Source organism: Oncorhynchus gorbuscha, linkage group LG05 (assembly GCF_021184085.1).
Source record: "Oncorhynchus gorbuscha isolate QuinsamMale2020 ecotype Even-year linkage group LG05, OgorEven_v1.0, whole genome shotgun sequence".
NCBI classification, from domain to species: Eukaryota; Metazoa; Chordata; class Actinopteri; order Salmoniformes; family Salmonidae; genus Oncorhynchus; species Oncorhynchus gorbuscha.
The window spans coordinates 23,471,304-23,496,033 of record NC_060177.1 but is presented as its reverse complement, the minus strand read 5'-3'; the positions used below and the strand labels follow the sequence as shown (position 1 = coordinate 23,496,033).

General features: G+C 40.5%; 1 long non-coding RNA gene across 2 annotated transcripts; it reads right to left on the bottom strand.

Moving 5' to 3' along the window:
* Positions 1–7,184: 7,184 nt before the first annotated feature.
* On the bottom strand, positions 7,185–23,479 carry LOC124035685. 2 transcript variants are annotated; one of them, XR_006838784.1, is made up of 5 exons: positions 23,048–23,479; positions 21,028–21,253; positions 18,989–19,077; positions 17,302–17,646; positions 7,185–8,368 (listed from the first exon to the last, which is right to left on the bottom strand). It is a non-coding gene; the product is annotated as an uncharacterized LOC124035685 (long non-coding RNA). The 2 variants fall into 2 exon arrangements; XR_006838785.1 differs by having other exon boundaries at positions 18,989–19,050.
* Between the last annotated feature and the right edge of the window lie 1,251 nt (positions 23,480–24,730).

The window sequence follows — 24,730 nt, the reverse complement described above, 5'->3', positions numbered from 1 at the left end:
CATCAGTCAAACATCTTGAAATTAGAGCGCACGAGTACGGCTCTACTACTTTAGGTCTACACTGTACATTAGTGCCCCTCTGCGCTCGTTTGTCAGAGTAGGCCTACTTGGCATCATGTTTGAGGCCGACCACATGTTACTACGACCACGAAGAAGGGCACATTCAGAAAACATTTACAAGCTATGTGTCATCAATGGAGTGATCGAATTCGTCGTTGTTTCACGCGTGCAATATATGGGCCGCTCTCCTTGGTCTTTCGCCTTTTTAGTTTCTGTTGAAAAGTGTTTCATATCTTGAGTCTAATCAGGCCAACATCGTGCTTTAAGGAGTTAAATGTTTCTGCCTTCGCTGTAACTAGGTCTATAGTTGGAGAAATGGTGGTTGTTAGAAAACAGTGGTAATTACTCAGCCACGACACGCCACGACATGCTCATACATAAGTGTCGTCACATTGTTCAGCACCTTGTACCCTGGACAGCGCCCAACTAGATTTGCTCTGCATAGCAGGTCTCTCTCTCGCTCTCTCTGTTCAAAATTATATTGAACGTTATTTCATATAGCTTATCACACATATATCATGCAAGTACAATCTAATTAGACAAGTGAGATTTCATTGCTGATAAAAATACGGTTGTATTTTTCTCAGCATCTTGAAAACAAACAGTGGCCTATACTAGGAATTGTATACTAAAAGGACGAACATGAGTCATAAAACAACAGAATAAAATACTTTGTGGAGGTGTTATGGACTACTATTTGCAAATAGGCTGACATTTTATAAATAACTTTATGCTGTTGTACTGATCAAAAGGCTTGTTGGGAGCATAATGGCCATGTATCTATCCCTCTTGACAAAGAGAAGGCTTTTAAACCTGGACACTTGCCAAACGTCACACATTCCCGCCTGCCCAGGGTGCATTAACAGTATAGCTGGCATTGGTGAAGGAGTAATTATGTTTAATTATGTTTAACACTATGTAGTTAACGCTGTAGCTGCGGCAATGAGAGCATTTATAAATGAAATCACATAAAATCTATTTTAATAAAGCTATTTAAAGATGAATTGATGTTGGGCACAATGCTTTACGCGGTCATATCCGGATTAAATAATGTTTAATATCTAATGTAGGCCTATTCCATCTCAGCGACACATACGGTGTCATAACTTTAATCTACTGGATGTGGCCAAAGTTTAATTCAATTTCCAGTTAAGTATGAACACATGTCCAACTCTATTTAGGATCATTTAGTTTATTGTTTTAAGACAGTCTGATACGGGGCACATTTTTCCCATCCTTCACATGAGCACTTCATGTTCATGACTGATATATGATTGGCTGACACTATTGGATATAATACGCACGAGCACCCTATCAATAATGATGTTGTGAGATATTTCTCGAGAATATGATTTCATAGAAAATTAAAAGGTTATCTTTTAGAAGTATTTTATAGGCTATATGTGCATCATTTGCTACTTTGCCAAAGGTCATTGCCTAAGTTCAAATAGGGCCAGTCCTTCAGCAACGTTAATAAGGGCGCTCTCCTTCAGCTCTATACTACACAGAGCTACATGCATCAAAAGTCATTGCCGAGATGCGTGCCTTCGTTCAGGTCATCTGTCCACTACCACAAAACCATGTGTTTAATTGGACTACAAACTGCTGCAGACTTTAGAAATGCATCCTCTATCCTGAGGAGGTCGCTTTTGCTCCTCTCCACTGAAATGCGCATGTGTGTTTAGGATGCTTGCGTCGTTACTTCTGTCATAAAGATGTTGTTTGCACTTACATGTTGAGACAGAGATATTGTTCCTACCGAATGGGATCATAATACTGTTTTCAAAGAGTGAATAAAAATATGGATGAAATTGTCGAAAATGTCTCACTCTCACTCCCGCACGCACGCACGCACACACACACACACACACACACACACACACACACACACACACACACACACACACACACACACACACACACACACACACACACACACACACACACACACACACACACACACACACACACACACACACACACACAAGAACGGAGGTAGTGAAGGAGAAAGGGAGAGACGTGTATTGCTCAGCCACTCCCCAGTTGTTCATTATGCTTGAGATTTTCAGGCATTTTGTCATCTTTTCATTTGCATTAACATGAACACTGATATAAATAATCCTATGTGTAAAAGTCTAGTTATACAATCTCTCAGTTATTCAATTACATTTGTACAGTTTGGGATTGTTCAGCAGGTTTAGTAACCAATAATACTGACAACGAGGAGAATCATCATTGAGAAAGACATTTAAATGTCTCTTCCTCTACTGTCTATTGGGCCTATCTCCAGCGTTAAATGACCCTGCCCTTCCTCCTCCTCCTCTTCCTCTCACATCGTATTATCATGCATCCTCAGTGCACAATTCAGTGTGTGTGTGTGTGTGTGTGTGTGTGTGTGTGTGTGTGTGTGTGTGTGTGTGTGTGTGTGTGTGTGTGTGTGTGTGTGTGTGTGTGTGTGTGTGTGTGTGTGTGTGTGTGTGTGTGTGTGTGTGTGTGTGTGTGTGTGTGTGTGTGCTTTTGGAGACATTGGCATGAGTGTGTGTGTGCCAGTGGTTATGGTGGGCCATAATTTGCAACATATGTAAATAGTGTAGAATTATATCCAAGACAGGGTCATTCTCTGGCATGGTTCTTCATGCCAGAGTACAGTATCTTGCCTCAGTGAGGTTTCCTCTTTTTGTTGCCTTGATCTGAAAAGACTGAATAGTTGAGAAAACCGTTCTAATTATATGGAAGCACAGCTTATTTAGGTGATGAAAAGGGACTTGTAGTGTCATAGCAGCCCCTTAAATTTGCCAAATAAGGAGCGGTAAATGATGAGGTGAGAAGGAGTGAATGCCTAAAACAAACTATAGAGGCGCTCCACTAAAGCAACCAGGGGCTTAAGATATATTAAATTACCATGATTAGGACTTTAGGCATGGTTCAAGCCTGTTTGAGAGGCTGGGGAGCCTGAAAGTGGTGCTATTCATGTCTGGGGAGCAGGGTCAATAGGTCGGTGAAGTTCACAGGACCTGTTTCTATTCTTATGCTAACACAGAATACAGGCCCTAATGCTCACTGGCTTGGAAGATATAAATGATTGGGCAATAATCCACGGCCCTCCGTTGCAGGGGGAGCTGGTCTATAGCTAATTGCGCTCTGCCTGCTCTCCATTCAGGAGACGGCCATAATGATGTCTCTGAAAGACTGGCCGTTTTCTCTGCTTTCCTCTTTTCCCACTTGCAGTTAAGAGAGGTACACGATTGTGTTTTGATATCAGTGCACGGGGGCTCAGGCGTTTCTGAGTGCTAGTCTTGTACAGGAGGCTCTTGGTTGAATTGAGTGTATGGCTGCATACAGTGAGATGCCGTGTTCTGTTGACAATGACTGCTTACAGTCCATTCTGAAGTTGGCTAGATGTTTTTCCCTCCACATCTCATAATGATAGCCACAGAAAATGTGTTTATTTTACAGTGCCATAAAGTGTTTTAAGGATAATAGATTCTTAGCTGTTAGACTATATGTGCCTTGTTTAGTCACCTCCCTACTCCCCAGGACGGTTTAGTTGTTCCTCCATCCAAGAACGCCTCAGAGTGTAGCAATGTAAATATATGAAATGATGATGAAGAGTATTTTGTTTATTTAAATATCGTTACACGGAACATAAAAGGTTGTTTTGTTCTCCTACGGAAAGCCTGAAGATTCATTTCTCCGTTATGGTAAGAATGAGACCCTCAATGCCTCCCGCTACAATAGGCCCTGTCTATCTCCTTATGACAAGCAGAACATCTGAGAAGAATAAATGAATGAATACAAATGATCTTGGAGTGCCATGTGACAGAACACCTGCAGTCAAGTTCCTGTGGTAGTCTAGTAGAATCGTCTGGGAGCCAGGGCTGTTTCACAAGCATTTTTCACATTCACACAACTAGTCTAGTTTAGGCTAGGCTGGGAGCATCATGGGAGTGGCTTCAGTTAACACTGTACACATACAGAATGTATTTACATTATCATACACGTTTCACCCCAAGCAAGAGCAGTGAAGATTATGTAAGAGATGGGATATCTAAAGTCTTGTGAAATAAATTGTACTTTTAGTCAGGGATAAATGCTTTCTTTTGATAGTTAAAAACCCTCAAAATGCAAGGGAAATGATGTATATTATAGGAATTTTAAGTCTATTGTCCATTGAAAAACTGAAGGTCAAGGTTATGGTTTTGAATATATTGTAATAAAAAAAGTGTATGTAATCCTTTGTTACCTAATAGGGGATATGGTTATAAGAGTATTTCAGTGTCTGTAATCAAACGATCACACTTTCAGTGTCACTGTGAAAGAAATTCATGTCAGCTCCTGTCAATGGAGTTCATTCCATTGGCCATTGGGGAATAGACGGACAAGCCACTTAAACTGTGGTCATCCCCTCTGACCCCTAGCTGCTCTAGAGGGCCCTGGGGAGACACTTAATACCACTGACATCTAGGATTCTAACAGGTCCCTCTCTGAGTCACATTCCAAGCATTGAAACCCCATCATCCCATCATCCCATCATCAAACTCCTATTTTCTATACACCGTATTGTTATATTGCATTGATGAAAGCTACGTTTGACATAATTCCTGAATATGAAGTGCAGCCATTTTTTTAAGTACCTGCATTTCAACATAACATTGCCCATTAGTGCCCCATGAACTGTCCGGTATCATAGGAGGAAATGTAGAATTTAGGATAAAAAAATAAAAAATACATATTTTTACGTAAAAATACATATTATGAAAGGTTGAATTGATTTATAATAGATGGGTAGTTACAGATTCACTGGAAAATTGTATGGGAAGAAATAGAGAAGTACAAGGAATAACAATGTTACTATGATAAACTATCTGCAAACTAGTTCATTGTCTAAACTACGTAAACACTTCATAAATATAAAGGTATTTATAAACCTTTTAAAGTAGTTACAATGTCTTAAAATTACAATGTCTTAAAACACCCCAGGTTTGTTGTGAGCAGGACATGTTGATAAGCACGTGCCACTTTATTGGTCTTTGCCTGGTCAAGCTGTCCCTTTACAAGGACAGGTCATAACCCTCTCTGGCTGGCGCATCCATCCAGCCCTGTTTGGCACTGGACTTGGAGATGGGATTGTCAGCAATATAGACTCACACTCAGCTTACTGCTTGATCCCCTCCTGATACTAAAACACAATAAAGTGCACATTTATGATCATTTCTGTCATTGTGTTTTAATTTCACCAAATTACATTCAGAGTGTCTTCTGACTATTTGGGATAGCAAAATGTTTTCATTTAGGCAGAAAGTAATACAGATTTACCGACAAAAAACCGTGCAATAAACAATATTCTATTTGAACCCTAACCTTTATTTGACCTTATGTAAAGCAATCCATAAGCTTTTTTATTGTAGGCTATTGTATCTGCAATTAAATAAGTTAACTAAACTGACTAGAATTTAAAGCTAGTATAGTGTTCACGTATAGAGTATCTGAAGCACTAATGCATGGAGGCAAAATGTTACAAGTACGTATTATTTTGAGATGTTCTACTGTAGGCACTCTAGAACTCTAAGCTAATAAACGATTAATAAAGATGTATCGACATTCTATTCTTATACCGTTCATTTGTATAGGCTAGATTTGAATGTTTCATTAAAAAGGTGTCAGAGATAGGTGGCCCAAGACGTCAAGCTAAGTAGCCAGCCTATCTATGGGCAAACTAAAGCGACTTCGGTTGGAATGGTCGAAAAGAAAATATAACTTTTGATAACCGTATTGGATCTATTTTGAATAAGAAATCCCTTGAGGTATTTTGGCACCAACTAAACGTTTGATTGGAGTGTGTTTCGGGCCAATCTATTTCCAAATGTCAGTGACCTATGCAAATGATTCCCAACGTGGACCCGACTAATATTGCAGAGAAGACATAGCCATAAATTAGTTGTCAGATACATGATCTGCTTTACAGACTGGTTAAGCACTACACACAATTAAATAATTATCTGCTTACCTTAATCACAGGCTATATGAAGCAATGATTCGTGATGTTTTTAAAATCTAAAAATCAGATGTAGGCCTATTCTCTTAATTCGGGTAAAATGTATTTGATTTTCAGATTATTTTTTTCTGCGGTCAATCCACGATGAAGCATCTTTGAGGGGAAATACGAGTTGCTTGTTTTGAGTCGACGAGTCTGTGCTATCCAGTCTGAAGTCAAATGGCGAGTGATTGGCGATACTCTATCGAATTTAAAGAGCAATTAAATGTTCAAAACAATAACGCCTTCTGAGGGAGAGGGAGTTAGCTCAAGGAGAGAAACTTCTGCAGGGTCATGTCTGTACCGCTACTTCTGCATCACTGTGTCTCAATCGGCTCTCTCAACTTCTAGACTTTCACTGTTTCTTTCTTTTTTGATTCACGTCTATTTTCTTTGCATGTTATTATGCCTTTGAACTTTAGATTTCGTCCAAACCATTAGCATGATTTCATTTATCTCAGCGCATGCCTTATTAGGTTTCTGCAGAATCATTTTAGGATATGTTCAATGTTTCTCAGCAATTACGTGTCATCTGTCACTCAAAATGCATAGGCAACATTTTTATATGAAATCAGTTACCGATCAAAGACCAGCAAACCTGTGAGCTGGTCATCTGGCAATCCTTGGTAGGCTACTTTTGATTTATTTTAGGCTACTTCAGAAGTCTTCATGAGGAGGGTCTGTTTATGTCCAAACGGTTGTAGGCCTCTATTCACATTTCAAAATAAAGGTGATTGGTTGCATAATATTCACACTCATCTGTTAAATAGAAGATCCAGACCAATCTACCAACAACTTTCTATTGTGGTGTGCTTTCCAAGGTGCTGATACACGTACTGTCTTTAAGAGCAACATACTGCAGTTATCAGAGTCTGTAGCTCTAGGCTGCGTTTAGACAGGCAGCCCAATTCGGATCTATTTTTCACGTATTAGTCTTTTGACCAATCAGATAATCTCTGAAAAAGATCTGATGTGAAAAGATCCGATGTGATTGGTTAAAAAAAATCAGAATTCGTCTGCCTGTCTAAATGCAGACATATACACTTCAATATCAATCATTTCTGTATTTCCAATAAAAAACACTAGAATCTTTTAGACATCTGTTGAATTATTTATTCTGTATACACATTCAATTCAAACAGCACAGAAGTTATGACAAGTCAGAACTCAATTACAAAAACATGTTTTGTATGACTTTAGTGTACAAGTATGTGTCACTTTCTTTATTGCAGGTATGTTCACAACTGTCTATCTCTCTGAATAAGGATAATAATAACAATCAGGCAATGAGACGGCTATTAATCGGACTGCTTCAATACTGTATCCAACACATTTCATGTAGAACATTCCCTGATCACTATGGACACATGCAGATAATATTTGTAATTGGAAAAACGCAGCATTTGATGGATATAGTAAATGGATGGAATCTTCACCAAACAATGTCTTTCTTTTCACTGTGACAGTCAAACATTAAACAACATTTGCAATACAGCCAGAGGGTGAGTCATTCACATTTATTTGCATAGAGTAGTCAGTTCTATTCATAAAGTAACTAATTGCACATGACAGAGGATAGACATCCAGAGAGCTTCTCTTGTAAGCAGCCCACACATTAGGGCACTGTAGTGCTTCTCTGAAGCCCAGTACACTCCAGAGTACTCTAAAGAGTACAATAGGGGCCAAACTACACACACACACACGCACACGCACACGCACCACACACACACACTTAGATTAAGAACACATGTCGATCTCATCCCTTTTGATTTCACATCATACACACATTGTCTTACATTCTGCTGTCATGTTAAAAGTTATATTGAAACTATACACTCTCAGCCAGGGAAAAGAGAACATTCATTACCCAAGTGCAATATATCTGCAGATGATCCGTGTGCAACTTCTGCAAACAATGTCTTCAAATAACTCCAAACATTGTCCTTACAGTAAATCTCTCCAAGCATTAACTTTAGGGGGGATTCTTCAGTGCCCTAATTTCTCAGTGTTTGACTGGAGAGGATGCCAATGAGGAAGGCCTTGCATGACATCCTGGGATCTGACATGCTATTCCCGCTGGTGCGTCTAAACCGACTGCCAGGGCTCGGGGCCCAGGGCCCAGGGCCCAGGGCTCAGGGCCCAGGGCTCAGGGTTCAGGGCCCAGGGCTCAGGGTTCAGTGCCCAGGGCTCAGGGCTCAGGGCTCAGGGTTCAGGATTCAGGGCCCAGGGCTGATGGAAGAGGCTTCCTCTGGAGGTTGTCAACACCAGCAGGACCTGGAGGCACAGAGATAAAAAAAAAAACATGTAAGTCACCCATGTCACATTGCTTAACACAAGAACCCAGAACACAGCGTATTGGTTAACTATAAACAGTGACCAGTATTGTTTTAGGTCACAGTAAGATGGAGGGATGACAATGATCTTGGCCTTGATGCTTGATGGAATCTAGTTTGGGAGCAGGGAATGTGTCAGTCAGTGAATGATTGGTTAAAAAATGTGGATGTACAGTCTTCCATCTATTTCTACATTGGGTTATTCAAAACACATTAAGTACACCAATAGAAATGTTATGAATAATAAGGACAAATGTGTTACAGTATGTACAAAGCAATTTCAGAGAGGACAGAAAAGGACAGATTTTACCAATACAAAGAATCATTGTAAATTCATGTGGGATATTAAAGTTTTCCGATAACTGTGTTTATTGTGTCATCCTTAACTGTCATCAACTTAACAACTAAGACAAATCTAGCTGTCTCTCATCAAGTTTTGAATATACACAGGAGCAGTCTACCCGCACCATTACCAATTTCACCAAATTATATATAGAGAGGTTTCTGGACAATTTAATCCCACCGGGGGACTTGGCCAGACCCTTTCTCTGTCAATTTTCCACCCTCTCCCTTATTCAAGCCCCCTCTTTCTTTTTTATGTTCTCTCATATATTTTTTTCTCTGCGGCTCCCTCGCCGCCAAACCCTCAGACAGCATGCAGCTTATGCAAATCATCAGCCTTTTATGCTCAATACTCGTCTTCAGTCCTGAATGAGACCTCAACAAAACACACACACACACACTCAGGTTCATTTAAAATGTCCAAATACACAGAGCCCCCAGTGTTCTCACTCAAAGTCTTTAGCGCCATTCCAGTCCATTTGTATTTGAAAGCCCCAACATGACTGGATGAGCTCCCAGTTAGTAGGATAGGAAGAGGCAGACAGATGAGAGGGTCCTGCTTCTACTGTCCCAGAGAGGGAGGGAGGGAGGGATGCATAGGAGAGAAAGATGGGATGGGAGAATGATGGAGGGAGAGTGAAGGAGACAGGGAGGTAAGGAGTGAGTGATGGAGGGAGGGAGAGAGGGGAGTCTAATGAATATAAAATGTTCTCTGTGTTTCTGTGTTCCCAGGCTCTGGCCTGTCTGCTAGGGGACAGGAGGGGGACGGGAGGGTACAAGAGGGGACCAGAGTGGGGGGACAGGGTGCCTTTGCCCAGCTGTAAGGGGGACCTAAGGGACTTCTCACACACTTTCTGACAGGCTGTCCCTTTCACCAGCACATAGCTGGGCCCGCCAGGCCTGCTACCATAACAACGCTGCAGCCCCTCTGTCATAGCAACGCCACGGAAACGCCACAGAACACTGGGCTCCCCCAGCCTGCCTTGGACACAACCATCAGGGGGAGGATGGGAGGGGGGTTGACAAAAGTAGATGAAGAAGTACTGAATGTGAATCAGTCTAGACATTCCCACCGCTGTGAACTTGAACTTGACGGACAGCCTGAAATGTTCACAGGCCATGTGAGTGATGGAAAGATAGAGAGATACAAGCAGTACAATGGAGGTGAAGACTATCTAGTGATACATTCCTTAACCTTTTCTAAATGATCCCACAATAAATGGATACAAAATGCCTTTATTTATGATGAAGTGGTCATTAAAACTTGTTTGGTTGACCAATTGTTTGCCCACATTTGGTGAAAACACCATAGCCTTTAGCTAGGGCTGTTATGGCCGCTGTCTCCATACTAATGCCTGTAAGCTGAGGCAGGCCCATGTCTGGGGGTCCACGCTGTTTATGGCCACTGGGCCATGGGAAGAAAAGAGATGTGAAAGGTCCCCTGTTGCCGTTACAAAGCTGAGAACAATCCTTGGCGGGATAATCGCGTTTATCCCCAGATTAAGACGAGATCGCAGCTGAGGTATCCTCACAGGAGGAGAGGAGAGGGAGTGTAAAACATTCAATCTTTAGACAAAGCTCAGAGCAGGGTGTGTGATTTAGTCCCTTTTATGGACAGGTTATAACATTGAATGTGATGGAAGATTACTTAAATGTGTTTATCTACATGGGTCTGAACCCACCCGTCAGTTGTTAATTCTGCCAGGATCATGGTGAAAAAACTGTATTGATTCAATGGTTGTGTTTAGCTGCGGGGTCTTGATAAAACCCACAAGGCTTCAGCTACAGTACAATGTGGGATGTGGGAACCACAGCTTTAGGTGTTCAGTGAAGGTGCAACAGAAGCATTCACAGCCATTCTATTCTTATTGTTAACCCATTCTCTAACAGCCCACTTGACCTCATGAGAAATGGCAGAATGGAGCTGCGGTAACACTCTGAAAAGAAAGAACTCATTTTATAGTCATAACCCAAGTATGATCGGTATCTTGCATTTGCTTCAGATTGAGCTCCTTAGTGGGATAATACAAGGTGGTTCCAGACAGCTCCCAGACCCCTGTTCACCCTGTCTATGAATATGCCAGCTGCAGCCTCTGCCACATGGAAACACAGACAGTACATCCCCTCCCCCAACACACACACTGTCTGTCCACACACACATATAAACACACAGAAGTGCATAAAAACACACAGATACTATGCATAAATACACACACACACACACACACACACACAAACTCCCAACCACCTTACATTCTGAATGGATAAACCTGTTAATGCTCAAACATCATTTCTCTCTCTTTACAACTGTTTTAAACATGATATTTAAGTGAGCTCTTCTGTGCTATCCTTCTCACATTCTCTGTCATTACCTTTGTTTACCTCTCATTATTTTGTTCCTGCATACATTATCACCTATTATCATTGTCTGAATGCCTTGCTGTGAAATATTGTTGTCTGCCCCTTGGTAAAAACAACAACTTCTCTCCCTCCTTTCTCTCTCATTTTCCCTCTGGCTGCCTCCTTTTACAGGGTAATATATTGTGATTGTCATTTAATGAATAGCCTTGTCTGTGGTAGAAGGGGAATCGGGAATACAGTCTGCCACCCAGCTCAAATGTACAAATGTAACATGACATTCTCACTGCTAAATTGTTAATCCATACTAACAAATTATGCCTTTTTAAATCCTAAAATTCAGTAAAGATTTTACATCTGTGAATTATTGAAAATTGTTCTCCCATAAACAACCATTAATATACTGGCTGTTATAGACACAAGGTAGTTGAAGCTTTTATGAGGGGCAGTAACCCCCAGCGTACTCAGTGAGTTAAGGTACGTTTAGGTTTTCCAACATGGTAACTAACTATGAATTATATTTTAAACACATGCCTCTGATTATCCTTTAAGTTATTATTTTAACAGTGCAACATCATTTAAAAAATAGCTCATTTAGGGCTTTAAACTAATTTGATAATTTGTGCAAAAAACACACACACACACACACACACACACACACACACACACACACACACACACACACACACACACACACACACACACACACACACACACACACACACACACACACACACACACACACACACACACACACACACACACACACACAGACACTGAGACACATTCACTATCACACACAGACATAAATACATAGAAAAACGGGGAGAGGGGCTGCTTTTCCAGGGGGCACTCTCATGGTTTTGGCGCTATAATGCAGGCATCTGGCAGTGTCTGGTCTGGAGCGTCTTTCCCACCCCATTACCCCCTGTGTCTCCTGCAGCACCCACCCACACAATGGTGGGAAAGAGGGGTGGTGGACCTCCGTCAAGAGCTCTCCTCACAAAGCAGTCATTGTGGAGGGGAGCCAGGAGCAGAATGATAATGTGGACTCCATCTACTGTTTACCAACAGGCAGACTAGCTACAGACAGACAGCTGGAGTACACAGTGCACTACACTAACCTGCAGCCCTGCAGCCCAGGCTCAAAGATCACAGCTCACTGTTGCTCTCTGCTCTGTTCCCCAGTGCCAGGAACTAAAAGAGACATTTAACAGGAATCTGTATGGATGTTTTGTACGTGTGTGTGTGTGTGTGTGTGTGTGTGTGTGTGTGTGTGTGTGTGTGTGTGTGTGTGTGTGTGCGTGCGTGCGTGCGTGCGTGCGTGCGTGCATGTGCATGTGTGTCTTTCTGTTCACGTGTGCATTTCAGATTTCCGTGTCTATGGGCACCCTACAATGTGGTATTAGTCACATTGCGGAAAGATAGCATTGTCCCATTCTCTTATAGAACACATTTAAATCCAGTCAGGTCACTCGTGATACAAGTCAATATTAGACGTCCATCCATGTCTGAGGACATTGGGAGATGATGTGGAAACCGGCCACCAGAGGCAACAGTGAGTGCTTTTACAGTCAAATAGGTTTGGGTTTTGCTAGGGTGTTGTGGACAGGATGGAGGATGGGCTTAACGTTGGTTGTTCTAATTCAGCGATAGGAAGTTGTTTTTGAGATTTTTGTATTAAACCTATCCCAAACCTTAAACCTTACCTTAATCATTCGGAGTTAACGCCTAACCTTAAGACTTTGGAGTTACAGTAGTGCCTAAACTTAACCCTAACCTTAAAAATGTGCAGCTAATGCCTAAACTTAACCTTAAACACTTTGAAATTTGACATTTGGAATCACTTCGAAATGTGACATTTGAGAAACATGGATGAAGGTCTAATTCTGACGTGAGACTGTGAGAGCTGGTTGTTCAAATCAACGTGTTTTGGTTCATACAACCAATGTCCAATTAAAATGTGCATCTACTCGGCACATGTGCATGCAGAATGCAACATCACCAGTCATTACAGTAAAAACATCTGCCTTAATCTGATGCTGTCCTAGGTGCTGAATTAGATTGCAATGCTACTGCATTCACTGACAAACCACTGATTACATACTGTACCAGTGGCTCCCACCACATCACCACCAAATAATTCCCTGTGTCCAGCGTTAACAATCAGGGTTGAAGACAATGAGTAGATATGCATGTAGACTACTGTAACAACAATAGTCTTCTTCATTAACTGGGAACTAGGCCATATGAAATCAATCCACCCAATGAAAACAAAGAGATCAGTCATGTTTACAGATTTCATAACCTTTAAACCTGTCAACCAGGAGGATTATAGAAAGAGCATTCTCCATATCACCCCCCAATTAGTAGTAAGAATCATCCAAATACAAGCCCACTGTCTCTGAGTAAATGGGACATGAAGCATCAGGATCAAAATAGGTCTATTTTAGTCCCACAGTCAGTCTGAAATGGAACAGTCTTTGTATCTGCATTCATGTGTTGAAAGTAGAATATATAGGATATGAGAGTTTTATGACAGATATATGGTGGAAAATTATCACTGTAAGAACTTTCTCTCACATGAATGCAAAATAACTCACATCCATGCTCTGTGAGAATAGTTGCTATGGCACCTAATCCACATAGTGGAAATTATTAATTAATTGATACAGCCAGTATTCGAACACAGGAATAGACTTAACAAAGCATATTCAATGTCATAGGCTTTGCCTTGGGCGCGCGCGCACACACACACACACACACACACACACACACACACACACACACACACACACACACACACACACACACACACACACACACACACACACACACACACACACACACACACACACACACACACACACACACACACACACACACACACACACTTATCATCATATTTACATCAAAAACTATTCATTATGAGATTCCCTACAACTGATTGTAGGTTTAATTAACACATTGTGTGTAGAGCGAGTCCTTTGCTTCTTCCAGTAAGCTTCTTTATATCTGCCCATCCCTGTATTCTATGCAGTGACACATCTGCGATGGAGGCCTTGAGAATATGTAAATCAGGTATGAGGAGGCCCCTCCCCCCTATGGAGAGCCTGCTAGTCTAATTAAAGCTTGCTTGGGCATTAAAGGCACAGTTGTCCTTTGTTGTATTAAAGGCATAGTGGATTTCCTTCATCATAATAAATGCACATTTTTTTCTTTGTTATGTTAAAGCTACAGTAATCTTTGATTGTACTAAAATACATAGTGGTTAATCATTTATCATCCCATGTAATGTACATGATGATGAATACATGCACGTATGGGTAGGCTAGGCTACTGTAGATCTTTCATCCAATGCACGTAAGATGTATAATCACTCAACAAGCATTGTGATCTTATTCTTGTGTGTACAAACAATGAAGCATACATTTTTTGGGGATACGAATGAATGTTGCTCCAAATGAATGCTATTTCCCTACATGATTTAGTGGGGTATTATCCCTTAATCAAAATATCATAGAAACATAATATACCATATGATGTCAGGTGGAACGTGTCTATGGGCCTATTTTTTTGTATTTAAGTGAAATCATAATTGAACAATTGACATTATATTTAACATATAGGAGGCATTAGGCTGTATGTATTATAAGCCACTCTCTCTTTGTATCTGGTGTGGTTTCGTTTGGCTGCCATAAAGGTTTCATAAAAAGATACCTTACTGTAAGGGATGATCTACACTGGCTTTTACATTTCATTAGTTACAGCAAAGGGACTTCAGGATTTAGGGGATATTCGGTTAAACTGGATATTTTTACATTTGGCAAAAATTAATCCCACATTTTCCACTTTGCTGTCGCGTGTCTCGTGCAGCTAAACACTACGCGCATACAAGGCTGCAGCGCGCGCCACTAATGTGCTGCTGTTCCTTTAAAGGCGGCTCTGCATTCTCTCCTCGTTTCTATGCAATTATGTTAATATACAGAGCTTGTCTGGTGCTCTTCATTAACGGCTGCAGTTGCATCATTGTTTCCTTTATTTGTTATCTCTGTAAAGCCAATGATTCAGTAACAGGCTATATTTTGGTGTTTTCTTCCTTACAAATATGTGGTTTTTAATAGGGATGGATTAAGTAGGCCGTACGTAAAGTATTTTTATAAATATTAGCGTTTATTTGTGGTTTTCTATTGCAAATGATCCTATCTCAAGGTCGTGCTTTGCATCCGGTTTGTGTTGGACATCGGTTTCTAAATAACCAGACAAGGTCCTACCTTCAGTGAGTATGCGAATCATTTCTTGTTCAAAAGAATATGATTATTTATTTTCGATATCAAATATTGTCAGTACATTGTCAGATTAAATACATGTAATATTGCATTGCAGTCTCTGTAATATTAGACTTTGTGAAATCCAGTTGAACCTTATATCAACCACATAACCTACATTAGGTAGCCTACCTTTTTTTCCATTTATCATGCCATATTCATATTCCTAGCTTGTTAACATAATTGTCCAGCTAATTGTCTCAACGTGTAATTTCTAAGTTGCATAGCAACAGCAGTCTGTGCAATGAAAGCAATGACCGGCTCTGATCATTATAATCATTTCATCCTGTACTGTGACCAAGAGACATATTTTCAGTTCAAGGTCAGGTGCCTATAGAAACATCTATAGTGTATAGAAATATATTGTATCGAAATAAATTTGCCCTGTTATATTGATTGATAATTTAAAGCTATGAAAAATCATACTCCAATTATACTCTTCACCATAACCCAGATGATAATATAAACAGAACATGTTGTACAGTACACCATCCAACATGACTGGTAGGCCTGGCCTACTGTACTGTAAATCGTGTTTCCCTCTCTATGATAAACACACAGATACAACCATAGTTGTTGTTGTCTTTCTTATTTTGTGAATATGCACATTTTTCATGACAGATGTAAATCAATAAAAAAAAGTGCTGATAATAAGGATATATAAACTGTAGTTCATCTCTGTTATACATAAAGACAACATCTGAAATGACTGAAACTAATTAGGGCTAAACCCCTTGTGCACATTTTTCCTTTTTTGAATAGTTTATAGCTTAATATCAAGTAACCAAAGTAACCAAGAGTGGAAGTAAACAATGAGGTGCAATGATGGAAAATGAAAAGGTCTATCACTTGGTATTTTGTAATTCCATGTGCAACGTAAGCAATAGCCAGATCTTTGAAATTACAGAATATACAGGAACAATTGTAGCTCGAAGACATCTGGTAAGGTGCATATGAATGTGCAAATGATGTACAATAGTCGTGAAACCTAGAGGATGTACATAGGTAGGAGACACATTATGGTATGAATGCATACACAATAGACGTATCGCGAGTGAGACAGAAGTTGTAAGCTAAGTATGAGAAAACAGTGGGTTTAGATGTGAGACACATATGTAACATGTGTGTATGAGACAAACAGCGGTTTGAGATGTGAGGGTTGATTGTAGATTTGAGAATGATTGAAGGTGTAATGACCAACAAGTGAGCTCTGCTCTGTGGCTGAATGCCACAAGGGCATCATCATCATCTGACATGACTGTGTGTGTGTGTGTGTGTGTGTGTGTGTGTGTGTGTATGTGTGTGTGTGTGTGTGTGTGTATGTGTGTGTGTGTGTGTGTGTGTGTGTGTGTGTGTGTGTGTGTGTGTGTGTGTGTGTGTGTGTGTGTGTGTGTGTGTGTGTGTGTGTGTGTGTGTGTGTGTGTGTGTGTGTGTGTGTGTGTGTGTGTGTGTGTGTGAAAGATATATGTTCAAAATTAGGATTATTTAAGAGATAAATATTTATTCATATGGAAATACGTGTATTTAATGTGGTGTATTATTTTTTTAAATATAACTGCTTGTCTGTTGCAAAGTGTGCTGAACGCACATTACAATCAAAAAATCAAACAAGGCTATAGTCAGTTCGTTAATGCAATGCCTCGTTAACATCTAAACAGTAATGGATGGGGCAGCTTTTTCTCTAGCCTACAAGCGTTAATTGATCTAATATCTCCTAAACCCTGCCACACTCCTTAGCCAGTTCAGACTGGAGAGTGTAAGATGAGAGGGGTGACAGAGGCTAGCCTACTGATGAGGGGAGTGATGGAGAAAAGCCCGATAGAACCAATGGTGCTGCCAGCCCTACCTCATGCCAACACAGCCATTTTAGGAGCAGCAGCAAGACTCTCCATCAAGATGGCTTCCGTAGCTCAGCCCCAGTCAGTCACACAGAGTCCTCTGGCTGCCTGCGAGGGGGGGCCTCTCTAACTGGCAGCTCCTTTGTCCCCGTTGGCACAGGGTGGAGGCATGTCGTCCGTCCTTTTCTCCGGGGGCACAGATGGCACCAAAGGCTTCCGGTGATGGAGATTTAAGAGAAGAGGGACAAGGGGGTTGGCCTTTTTCTTCCCCTCCTGCTTTCTGTTTTTTTTTGTGACGACTGTGCCACTTTCCCCTCGCTCAATCCAGACCTGGTGTGAATGGCTGGCAGTCACTGTGGAGGAAATAAAGCACAAAACAGACCCCCTTTTATCACTGCCATGGCAACTACCACATAATCTGTCTTTAGGGAAATAAAAGGACAGAATAACAGTAATTCCTTTGTATCTGACAGTCACACCACAAGATACTAGACTCTGGGTGAAGCTTTTGATAGTAATCTTAATAGAGAGCCGTCTGGTTATTTGACTCAATCAATGGTGTACAGTAGACTGTATGGCATATATTGTACTGGCTTTGTGCTACCCATAGTGGCTGCAATGTTGCTTTAGTGTGTATGTGAGCCTGCTGTCGTTTCAGACCGTGGGAGGGGGTCAGTGTATTAGAGACAATAGAGAACGAGCCGCTCTCAACATCGTTAATTAATTAAAGGGTTTGCAAGCTCGTCAGAGAGTGGTTAGATGCCGGGGAGAAAAAAGATTACCCGCCAGCCACCCTAGATCTTGCCAGCAAAAAATGCTTTGTTGTGGTGTGCTGTCCCGTTTAGCAGATGGTCTAATGCAAAGAGCGCACTTGTTCATCAGTAGTTATTTATTTCACAAAGAAAGATTCATGATTAAATTGTTGTAAAAGAGACTCATAATTCTAATTTTTATTTTAGCGTTCTAATCTATGCCTTCATGAATAAGAGGAAATATAGTTTCAGGCTGTAAGATCTACGCAGAATAGCAATCTGCTTGCTACTGTGTCAAGTCAAATGAATTTAGAGTCCATAAAGGAGGTTATTCTATGATTAGCCTATAAAAGCAGAGAATGAGAGAGGGAGTGGGAGATGGAGACTATAGTCCCTCCATCTTCAGGGAGAATGCATTTTTGAAGATCAGTGAGAAATGTGGGTGGTGGGTGGGTGGCGGGTCGGAAAACAAACCCCGCATGAGATGAAACAGGCAGACAGCCTCTTTGTAAACAGAATGAATTCAGAGGAAATAAGTGGCTGAAGCAGATGCTGAAGTTTCAGCGTTTTTCCTCCTTTACTCCTCCTCTGCTCTTTCCTCCTTTCTGTAGTACAAAGCTGAAGGCAGCAGAGTCAGAACCTGACGACTACAGGGAGCCAGCTCAGATCTGGGTCATGCTGCCACCAGCACAAACCAGGAACATACTGGAGCTTTTACACATCTTCATCTCCACCAAGGCTCCCATGGAGGCATAGAGAAACCTGAAGCCAAGTGGCACGGAGCTGCATCCTGGCACCTGTCATTCACACCCACATTGGTTCATGTTCATGTTCTGTTTTCAACCTCTCTCTCATATTCTCTCCCCTCATCATGCCTCTCTATATCTGCCATTAGCTGTTACTCTACCATATAATGTGCACATGTACTGTATACCTTACTTACCATATAGTAGACAGCTTGTGCTGTTCACACTGCAGAGTTTCTGTGTGTATCTCAGGCAGCCACTGCAGTGACAAGGGCACTGGATCAACCTTTGACAATAGCAAAGACATTTCCAAATACAATACAATGCAATAGTGAAAAAAAACTACACGTATCCATTAAAACAATACACTTGAATTCTCATCACTAACATTCAGCGACAATTAATTTGATCATTGTCGGGTTATAGAATAGTCATGCCAAGGGTTCTTCTACAACATTCAAAGGACATGTTTATTTGGATTAGGCCTAGAGAAGAATAGAGTGGTGAGATAGATGTGGTTGATTTAGATAATGTCTCCATTCTTATTTTTGGGGAATTGTTTGGACCAGAACCTGCATTACAGTTATTGATGAGGAGATTCAGATAGGCAGGCTGGAGGACACAAGGCTTTTGTTTTGAGTAGAGTAGAGGTGCAATCAGCATGCAGTTAGTGAAGAAAGGTGAAGCTACAATAAATAAGTGTAGATGGATATTTTAAACATATATTGAGATTGATTAGAATATGAAGTGTTCAAATCAAGTGAGTTGATAGTAGTTGTTCATTTCCATCATCAACAACTAGCCTACTCTCAGTATTAAAATACCTGAGGAGGAATTTAGATATCGGCCAACACTTGGGTAATGTAAAGCTCACAATAGACATCAAGAGGATGCGGTTTTGGTTAAGGGCGAGATTATCAGAATAGCGACTGGTGGGCCCTACATCACTGGGTTGACCAGTGGAAATTCTAAATTGTCTGGTGACACACTTGAATGGCGAGATCTGTCCGGTCGTGGGAAAAGCTCGCTTGGACGTTTCACAAATCCAGCGTATAGCCTCCTCTTACTGAATCAAACCAATTAGCCAGGAGCGCGCTCCAACCATTGAGAGACACTGTAGGCTCTGAGAGGAGTTGTTGGTTGAATGAAAATGCATCCCCGGATTTGGTTCTCCAAGAGAAGCTATAGAAGTTGCCTTTTGAAGGACGGCTATAGCACCGTGAAGGGCCAGGCAGAAAGTCCAAATTGAGACACTTGAATCATTTAGGCGATTAGGTGTGCACACAATGCGTAAAAGTATTGTGTGACTCACATGGGAGGTATAATGCATTTAAAATCTACAAAAACCATGAATATCTTAAGTGTTCTTCCTTTCTAGGTAACACAACTCAATGTGAGAACACAACTATATGTTTTTACTCCTGAAATGATGTGTTTATGTAATGACATGGATCTCTTGACTTAATATCGACTGAAAGATATCATTAGCCTACGCTTATTCAGAATATCAGTGCAAGGGGTAGGCAAAGCCTACATAGCTCATCTAAATCAGGACAGCCTTTTTCATAGGCGTTGGACTACAGTAGGCCTAAATACGTCATAATAAGGGCTAATAGCGGCCATTTTCTGGAAAATTGAAACCTTTCCGCCTTTTTAAGAATGATATCAATATGAGCTACAAATCTTAATCCATTTCATTAAACCTTAATTCAATGTGTTTGCGTGTGTGTAAACCTGATTTATGCAGTGAGAACTATAAGGAATACAGCCTCAACTGTGGATACTTTGATGCAACAAAGCTTTATTCATATTCAGGCCTGAATACCAATTGTTACAGTTCACTCATATGACTGGATAAAGTTATGTAATTCCTCTGAACGGAATAAAGGCTTTTTCTGAAGTATTTTTCGTTTTAGAAGATGTTTCAGGCAAAAACACTCCAGATGCTTTGCGTGATGGAATAAATAAATATATAAAGAGTATTCTTGCTCCAAGCATACTAAACAAAAGTGGGACAAATATACACTTCAATTCACAGCATGATTGTAGAAAAGGTTGTCTTTTCATTTAAAGGCATGCTATAAAGATGATCCTACTTATATTTTCAGAATATCTTCTCTAAATTAAGTAAGAAAACATATTCAAAATAATTTGGGTTGTAGCAGGTTTTGAGGAATTCAGAAGTGTTTCAACAGATGTTTATAATAAGTGATTAGGGAAAATTGTTATAACTTACCGGAAAGGCACTGAGGTATTGGCCTGTAATTGCATATCAATTATGTTATTTTGTGTCTTTACTCCCAGACACCATTTATTCCTATCCGAGTCGCAGGTTTGGAGGACATTCCTACTTTCGGTTAGCTAGCTTTATGACGGCCGAGTAACACTCATACAGCTAGATAACCAAAGATAGCAACCGACTCCTTCTCGTACATACTGCCAGAGTATCGTATGGGTTCCACCTAACATGAAAAATAAACATTTTGTTAATGCAATAATTAGCCTAATAATGACACTGCTACCACCAATTGGTATCCATAAATGTGCCCCCTTCCCCCAAAAAATAGAATAATAATAAATAGGCCTACATCAATAGAAATATTTCCGATTATTAGTTGATGTGCAGGCCATGGGGTCGATGAATAAGACCCTGGGAAAGGTTTTAATCTGTCTCCATCTCTAACTACTCTCACTGATATAGACCTATGCATGGTGACATCACAAGCATGTAGGCCTATAGGCCTACAAGCCTGTCCTGGACGTGCAACCAGCTTCCCGCCTTTTGTGAAATATCCTTAAATTCTGCATAATTTAATCATCGCGATATTAAATCCCGTGTCACTTTAGAGTAAATCGATCAATAGACTCAACCAGCGGAGGACTTGGCTAACATTGAAATGTTCCATTTATAGGCCTGTAGTTCTGCTCCGATACACCATCACCGTCTTCACCACTTAGTATTCCACTTCCACTACATATCTTATGACAATAATTAGGATCAATTCATGTAAAAACATATCACAGGCGATTTAATTGCATCGATTGGCATCGTATTTGCACGCGGTAGGTACGCTATTATAGGCCTAGCGACTTTTCCAGAAAAATAGCCTGTGTCTATTATGGTAAGGACTGTCACCTATGATCATTATAATGAAATGATATGATGATTATTATTATTATTATTAATGTCATATTATAATTGGAATCCTTAGTCTATAGGCTATTTATATATCTGGATATCATTTAGTTTCTTACCCCTCCTGGAAAAATGTATCTATTTCAAAAGACCATAGAGGATACCCACACTAACACACAATTGGGCTATTCATTCACTAATTCATTCATTTCTCACAAGGGAGTGTAAAAAACACAAGCTAAATCATGTTATCAAGTCGAACGCGTGTAGGCCTTTAGACCATCATTATTTTACCGGGTTTAGTATTGTGGCTAGTCTATCTATAATGAGCCTTCTGCACATGTTTTAATAAAGACTAATCTCGTGATGAACCCACGTTTCCCTTTATCAGTGCGTCTTACGTCATAGATTTTATTTGAAAAAGTCACGAATAATAGTGATCTTGTAAGCAACTTCCAAATAATTTCGATTTAACACATCAATAATTTAACACAACGCAATGTTGTTTGTTATTAATATAATGCAACAATTAAAATATTTACAGAAATTGACACAACTTTATTGCTATGTTACATAATAGCCTAAATAATTGCATATTTTATGTACATGTCTTTGTATGTGGGTGACATTACACATCCTAATGTATGGATGAGGATATTCCTACAAAGCAGTTAGGTTACCACGCTATAGGCTACATTTGAAACTGCCCAATTTCATCACACCGGCTATCTTACTGAATGAATGTAGAAAATAATATAACCAATATACCATATAAATAAAACCCCTAGCAGTATCTACATGACCAAAATGACTGCGTTTATTTCACAAATAGGCCTATACATGTCATAGAGGCTATACAGGGCGATGTAGATCTATCCGCTCTTTCGACTATATAGGCCTAGGCTACAGTTGATCAGATCAGACACAGGTTCATTTGTCCCATAATTAGCCAGCTTTACTAGATCAATTCAGACTCTTTAACACTGTATATAAATATATAAATGATGGTCAGAATTGATGGCTGCGATATGGTAAACAAAGCTGAGTGTCTGCAGCTAGCTGTAGGCTATATAGCCTGAAATAAACTCACATCGACGTCTATTGAATAAGGAATCCTTACTTTTCAATGCGAGGAATTTTTTTCCTGGTTCTTTTGCCATCCAATGGAGGGCGGCGCATCCGCGTGGAAGGCAGCAGTAAGGGTTCCGGTATAGGATGAGAAGCATATGGCTAGCCTATAGAATAGGTTTTAACGAGGAAATGAAATCAGATGATTTACCTATGAAGAGAGTACAGAAAACGATAAACGCTTCTTATCCAAAATCCGCCTTCGAAGCAGGTGGAGGCAGCCAGTTTCTAAAAGGCGCTATCGATGCTCAAACCGATCCATGTCGAATTGGTGGTTTATTTCCGAGGTTGTGAGATCCCTTAACCGTTATTTCACTTGTGTCTCGTGGATGGCATACGGGATGGTATCTCTCGACGGATTATAAATCAAAGCGCGGTCCTCCCGTGGCCCGTTAGTTTATCCATTGTGGCTCTCCTCCGTGCCTCTGTTGCTCTCACTACCCTGAGAGCATAGAGTTTTTTCTCTAAATGCTTCTTCCTCTGACAGTTCTCTCCTGCAGTGACGTCACTTCAGCAGAAAACGGCCGAGTGACCAATCACAGACAGGCTACACAGTGGGAAAGAGACACTAGACCTGACACATGGGCACCCACAGACAGGCTGTGATAGATGAAATCATCAGAGCACCCTATTGGCTGTACTGTGTGTGTGTGTGTGTGTGTGTGTGTGTGTGTGTGTGTGTGTGTGTGTGTGTGTGTGTGTGTGTGTGTGTGTGTGTGTGTGTGTGTGTGTGTGTGTGTGTGTGTGTGTGTGTGTGTGTGTGTGTGTGTGTGTGTGTGTGTGTGTGTGCCATTTTATGAGAGAGCGCTTTTTCTATCCATGTTTAGGCTATAGGCTACTTGAGATACTATTACCGCCTGTTTATTACACTATATAAGTAAAAGATCGAAAGATTACCCCAAACTTGGTTTCTTAGGGCAAGGGGTAGGCTACAATTTGATTGCACGGGTTTTATGCACGTTTGGTGACTTTTACGCAGGTTTATACCTGTGTTTGAGAGTATTTGTGTTTATTAGATTTCCCCCCATTAAGTCTGTATGAAATTTATTGGATGAGGACATACTGAGCTAGGCCTAGTATTGCCCAATCCAGCTTCGGGTGTTGGTGTGGCAGATTTAAATTAAGCTAATTCGGATGAAATAGGGTGCTAGAATATGCCTGTCATCGAAGGAGAGAGAGGGAATCTATTGAAACTGGATTTTGCCTTGTAGTTCTGTGCTTTGATACTATACGCGCTCAGTGTAAGATCTGCTCTGTGGTAGATGTGCTCAGTAAAGATGCTGTGTAGCTATTCATAATAAATTAACTATACATCTGTTAATGTCATTTCTATGTCTTTATGATATTTATTAGCCTATATTATCCTAGTATTTTAGCATGACATTTTTTTTCTCCAACCGTTTTGGCAAACTGTCCAGGTGGGTTATGGGTTAGTGCGTGCTATGTGATGAGACGTAATCAATGCAGCTTGCTATATCTTAATTTATCAGCTGAGCTATTTAAGCCTGCAGTCTACACTTTTAGCATGAGCGTTTTCTCGCTCATCCCCCTTTTTACCTTCAATGCTTGGCACTCTCCATGTTTGATGTTTGAAAGCAGATATTCTACAGCACAACGTTCCGCTCCAGCAGTGTATGTAGCCAATAGGCAATGAGAATAGAGAAAATACAAATAC